This window comes from Cebus imitator, unplaced genomic scaffold, assembly GCF_001604975.1.
Source record: "Cebus imitator isolate Cc_AM_T3 unplaced genomic scaffold, Cebus_imitator-1.0 Scaffold650, whole genome shotgun sequence".
NCBI lineage: Eukaryota > Metazoa > Chordata > Mammalia > Primates > Cebidae > Cebus > Cebus imitator.
Window position 1 is genome coordinate 260,878 of NW_016107965.1, and position 5,408 is coordinate 266,285.

Below are 5,408 nucleotides of genomic sequence, written 5' to 3' on the forward strand. Positions count from 1 at the left end.
AAAAAAAAAAAAAGATCCAGAGTGGGAGACAACTATTTAAAAATAAGAAAAAAACACCCCAGAAGAAAAACAGTTGGATCCGGAGACAGGCATTTAATCAAAGAAGAAATCCAAATGACCTATAAGTAAAGGCTGGCTGAGCTCGGTGGCTCATGCCTATAATCCCAGCACTTTGGGAAGCCGAGGCAGGCAGATCACCTGATGTCAGGAGTTAAAAGACTAGCCTGACAACATGGTGAAACCCCGTCTCTACTAAAAATACAACAATTAGCTGGGCATGGTGGTCTGTGCACCTGTAATCCCAGCTCCTCGGGAGGCTGAGGCAGAAGAATTGCTTGAACCCAGGAGGTGGAGGTTGCAATGAGCTAAGATCATGCCACTGCACCCCAGCCTGAGCAACAGAGTGAGACTCTAAATAAATAAATAAATAAAACAACTGACAGTGCCAGTGTTGGTGAAAACATAGGGAATGGAAACTTCCACACTGCTTATGGGAGTGTGAAGGCGGAAGGACCACTTTGGAAAATAGAATGCTGTTATCTACTTAGCTGGGAGATAAGCATACCTTAGGACCCCAGTCATTCTATTTCTATGTATTTTCATCAGAATGGCATGCATGTGGGTACCAGGAGACGTGAGCATAGCAGACTTTTCACATTATTTGTAATAGCCCCAAACTGACAACAACCCAAAATGTCTGTTAGCAATAGGATGGATACCTCACAGTATTTTAAAACAATGGAATACGACTTAGCAATGGAAAGCAATGAATTACAACTCCATATAGCAATATGGGTAAATCTCACCAACATGATGTTGAGCAAAATAAAAGCCAAACAAGAATAAATATGATGTCAGTCCATTTATATTCAATTCAAAAACAGGCAAAGCTAAAGATGGGGATTAGGAATGCAGACTTACATGGTAAAACATAAAGTAAAGAAAAGAAGTGATTCCCATGGAGGAGGAGTGGAGTTGGGGAGGCGGGGCTGTGATCAAAGAGGCAAGCAGAAGCCTTCTGGGCTGCAGGCAACATTTCATCCACTACCACTTGGGCGATAGATTCACTGGCGTATACTTGATAAATTATATCAATTTGTTAAACTGTACATATTGTTGTTCTTTTTTAAGAAATACAGTCTTGTGTCACCTTGGCTAGAGAGCAGTGGTACAGTCATAACTCAGTATAACCTCAAACTTCTGGGCTCAAGCGATCCTCCTGCCTCAGCCTCCCAAGCAGCTAGGACACTAAAGGTGAGCACCCCCACACCTGGCTAATTTTTTAAAAAAATTTTGTGGAGATGGGATCTTGTTGTTGTGTTGTCCAAGCTGGTCTCAAACTCCTGGGCTCAAGTGATCCTCCCGCCTAAGCCACCCAAAGCACTGGGATTACAGGCAAGAACCACTGTGCTCAGCCTATATGCATACTTTTAATGTGTTTTCAGATAATACGCACTCTATTTCACCATGAAAAATTTAAAGAATGTGTAGATTTGCAAAATAACCAAAGTGAAACTTCTAGACATGAAAAATGTGGCTATTGAAATGAAACTCAGCAGATCCTCTTCGTCCGCCCTTCCTGGACAATTCAACCCAAAGGCCACTGGGTGGGGCTGAGCCTCTGCACAGGGATAAGGTGGAGTGGGAAGCTGAAAGGCCAGGGAGCTGGGTGACCAGCCCTTCTGGGGTGAAGAGGGAGTCCACCTAGGTGTGGGTCCCAGAGCAGGAGGTTGGGTGTCCACAAGGTGATGAGTCCATCCAGCATGTGGTGCTGGAGCCCATGAGAGGCCAGGAGTGTCCTGCAGTTGGGGGTGGGGACATGGGCTGGGGCAGGTGTCCTCACCAAGGTGGGGCAAACGGGATATTCTCATGGAGGGGCAGTCTGGGAGGGAGGCTATCTGAATGAGGGAGGAGGGTGGTGATGGAGCCCTGAGTGGGTGTCAGACTCTGAGGGGACAGGAAGGGCCTCTGGGTGGGAGGGCTGACCAGGGTGGGGCGTTAGAGCCTGAGCAGGGTGGGGAAATGTCTGGGGGAGGGGTGAGGGTGGCTAAGGTGTCGGAGTCTGAGAGTGTTTCCGGCTCTGCATAGGAGCACGTTCATGTAGGGAATATCGGGGTCAGAGTCCAAATGGGGTGAGAAGGGGGTCTGCATGGAGATTTATTATATGCAAGGGGATTAATCAAATTCCATAAACTGGCAGGGCACAGCGGCTCATGCCTGCAATCCCAGCACTTTGGGAGGCTGAGGCAGGCAGATCACCTGAGGTCTGGAGTTCAAGACCAGCCTGGCCAACGTGGTAAAACCCCGTCTCTACTAAAAATCCAAAAATTATCCGGGTATGGTGGTAGGTGCCTGTAATCCCAGCTACTGGGGAGGCTGAGGCACATACAGATAGCTGTAGAGATGGAAATAGGTATAGATGTTAATATATGCATAAACGCATTCCTAACCTCTGATGGTTAGAAGGGTCTAGAAACACGAAAACCCTAAGCGCCATGGTCACAGCTGGAGCTCAACTTCTGTTTCTAAATACAGAGCTCTTCCTAAAGGAACCAGAGCTCCCTGGAAATACAGCTGACTCCAGAGCCGGATCATGACAAGGACAAGATGAACCTGGAATATATTGTTGGGCCAGAAAGTAAAGAAACACTCTGCCGGGCAGAGTGGCTCATGCCTGTAATCCCAGCACTTTGGAAGGCTTAAGGTGGGTGGATCATGAGGTCAGGAGTTCAAGACCAGTCTGGCCAAGATGGTGAAACCCTGCATCTACTAAAAATTTAAAAAATTAGCTGGCCGTGGTGGTGGGTGCCTGTAATCCCAGCTACTCAGGAGGCTGAGGCAGAGAATTGCTTGAATGCAGAAGGCGGAGGTTGCAGTGAGCTGAGGTCACGCCACTGCACTCCAGCCTGGGCGACAAAGCAAGACTCCGTCTCAAAAACAAACAAAACATATAATGATGAGTGATATGACTCCAAATTGATATATAGTATATTCACATAATTTCAAACTGCCCATCCACAAAATATTAATTAATACAAAACATTAGTTACACTGGAGAAACCTAGCAAACACCACTTTACCCAAGTGATCTAAGTGATGCGCAGGTGCAGGGGAGGTGGCAGACATGCACCGCCTGATGGGACACATCGAGGAGAACAGGACATCCTCTGTAATAATCCTGGCAAAAATGCATCCCCAGTCCAACCATGGGTCACGTCAGGTAAATTCAAAATCAGTGACATGAAATCGTCACTGGTCCATTATCTTCAAAAGTGTCAAAGACGGGGAAAGGCTGAGGAACAATTCCAGATTGAAGGAGATGGAACATGACAGCAAAATCCAATGCTTGATTCTTCAGCCAAAGCATCCTTTAACTATCAAGGAGCTTATGGTGGCAACTGGCTGGAATGGGGACCTGGGGATTATTTGGCGGTAATGTATTGGGGTTAATTTCCTGGTTTTAAATGATCGTTCTATGCGGAAGCACGTTCTTATAGGAAGTCCTTTGGGCAGAAGGAAAATATTGTCAGATGGAAATCTGGATCTACATAAAAAAATAAAAAGCACTGGAATTGCCAGACAGTGAGGAATACTTACTTGGTCCCTGCCTAGGTTCCTGACACAGAGCTCCTAAATCCCTTGGAATTTCTTGGGTAATAGGAGCATCTTTTGTTCTAATGAGGTGACTCTGTGGGCTGTTGGATAGTCTCAGAATGGAGGCTGGTTACCAGAAAGACCAGGCCATGATTAGAAGCTTGGAACTTTCAGCCCCACTTCGACCAGTCCCCTAAACCACAGGGCTGGGAGAGCGTTGAGGCTGGTGAATGCATCCACATGCCCCACGGGCGGCAGTCCCCATCCCCCAGGAACAGAAGCATGTGTGCTCACGACCCTCTGGACTTTACCCTGTGTACCTCCTCATCTGCATCTTTTATGCCTTTTTTTTTTTAGATAGAGTCTTGCTGTCACCCACGCCAGGGTGCAGTGTCAGGATCACGCTTACTGTAGCCTCAATCGCCCCAACTCCAGTGATCTTCCCACCTCAGCCTCCCGAGTAGCTGGGACCACAGATGTGCACCATCATGCCCAGCTAATTTTTGTATTTTTAGTAGAGACAGGGTTTCATCATGTTGCCCAGTCTGGTCTCAAACTCTTGAACTCAAGCAATTCACCTGCCTCGGCCTTCCAAAGTGCTGGGATTATAGACGTGAGCTGTCGTGCATGGCCCTCTTTACATTTTTATAATAACCTGGTTTCCTGAGTTCTGCAAGCCATTCTAGCAAGTTATCCAGCCCAAGGAGGGGGTGGTAGGAACCCAGAATTTATAGCTGGTTGGTCAGTAGTATGTGAGGCCTCAACTTGTGACTAGCGTCTGAGCTGGAGGTCATCTTGTAGGACTGAGCCCTTAACCTGTGGGGTCTGATAGTAACTCCTGGTAGTGAAAGTCAGGATGGAATTATTGGTGTCCAGAGAGTTGGAGAATTCGTTGTTAGTGTGGAAAAAACCCACACATTTGATGTCAAAAGTGTGAATGGAGAAAGCTTACATTTAAAATGCTAAATATTATTTCAAGGCTATGATATTTTATTTCTTTTGTCAGAACTCTCTTGGAGTCAAGATTCTGCCACTGGCTGGGCACAATAGCTCACACCTGTAATCCCGGTACTTTGACAGGCCAAGGCAGGTAGATCACTTGAGGTCAAGAGTTCGAGACCAGTCTGGCCAACATGGTGAAACCCTGTCCTTATTAAAAATACAAAAATTAGCTGGGTGTGGTGGCACATGCCTGTAATCCCAGCTACTTGGGAGACTGGGGCAGGAGAATCACTTGAACACGGGAGGCAGAGGTTGCAGTAAGCCAAGATCTGGCCACTGCACTCCAGCCTCGGTGACAGAGCAAAACCCTAACAAAAAAAAAAAAAAAAAAGATTCTACTACCTGGCCAGGCCTGTCTGTGCCAACATACATTCTTGTGGGTGGGAAGTAGAAAATTTCCTTTTAAAATTTTCCTTTCTTGCTAAAGAATAAATCATAAGTGTGCTCTTTGTTAAGCACTATCCTGTGTAGCTGTTAGACATGCCATGCTTACAGGCACGTAGTACATTCTATGTCCTTGCACTTTAACCAAGATATCTGTACTGGATGTGCTGTCCCAGCTCTCCACTGCTTTAAAAGTGTTATTAGCCAATTGGGTTTTAGTTTAGATTGTGAGGTCTGGCTTCAGCCAATGACGATCAGACGCAGCAGTAAGGATGACCCAAATGCATAATAAATAAATATGTCAGGCCAGGTGTGGTGGCTCACGCCTGTAATCCCAGCACTTTGGGAGGCCAAGGCAGGCGGATCATGAGGTCAGGAGTTCAAGACCAGCCTGGCCAACATAGTGAAACCCCATCTCTACTAAAAAA

At 46.4% G+C, this 5,408-nt stretch overlaps 1 protein-coding gene across 1 annotated transcript in view; it reads right to left on the reverse strand.

Moving 5' to 3' along the window:
- Positions 1-2,891: 2,891 nt before the first annotated feature.
- MILR1 (mast cell immunoglobulin like receptor 1) overlaps positions 2,892-5,408 on the reverse strand; it is a 32,386-nt gene continuing 29,869 nt past the window's right edge. The window contains exon 10 of the mRNA XM_017517850.2: positions 2,892-3,503. The gene's annotated coding sequence lies outside the window, so the exon portion shown is untranslated. The remainder of the gene's footprint in view (positions 3,504-5,408) is intronic.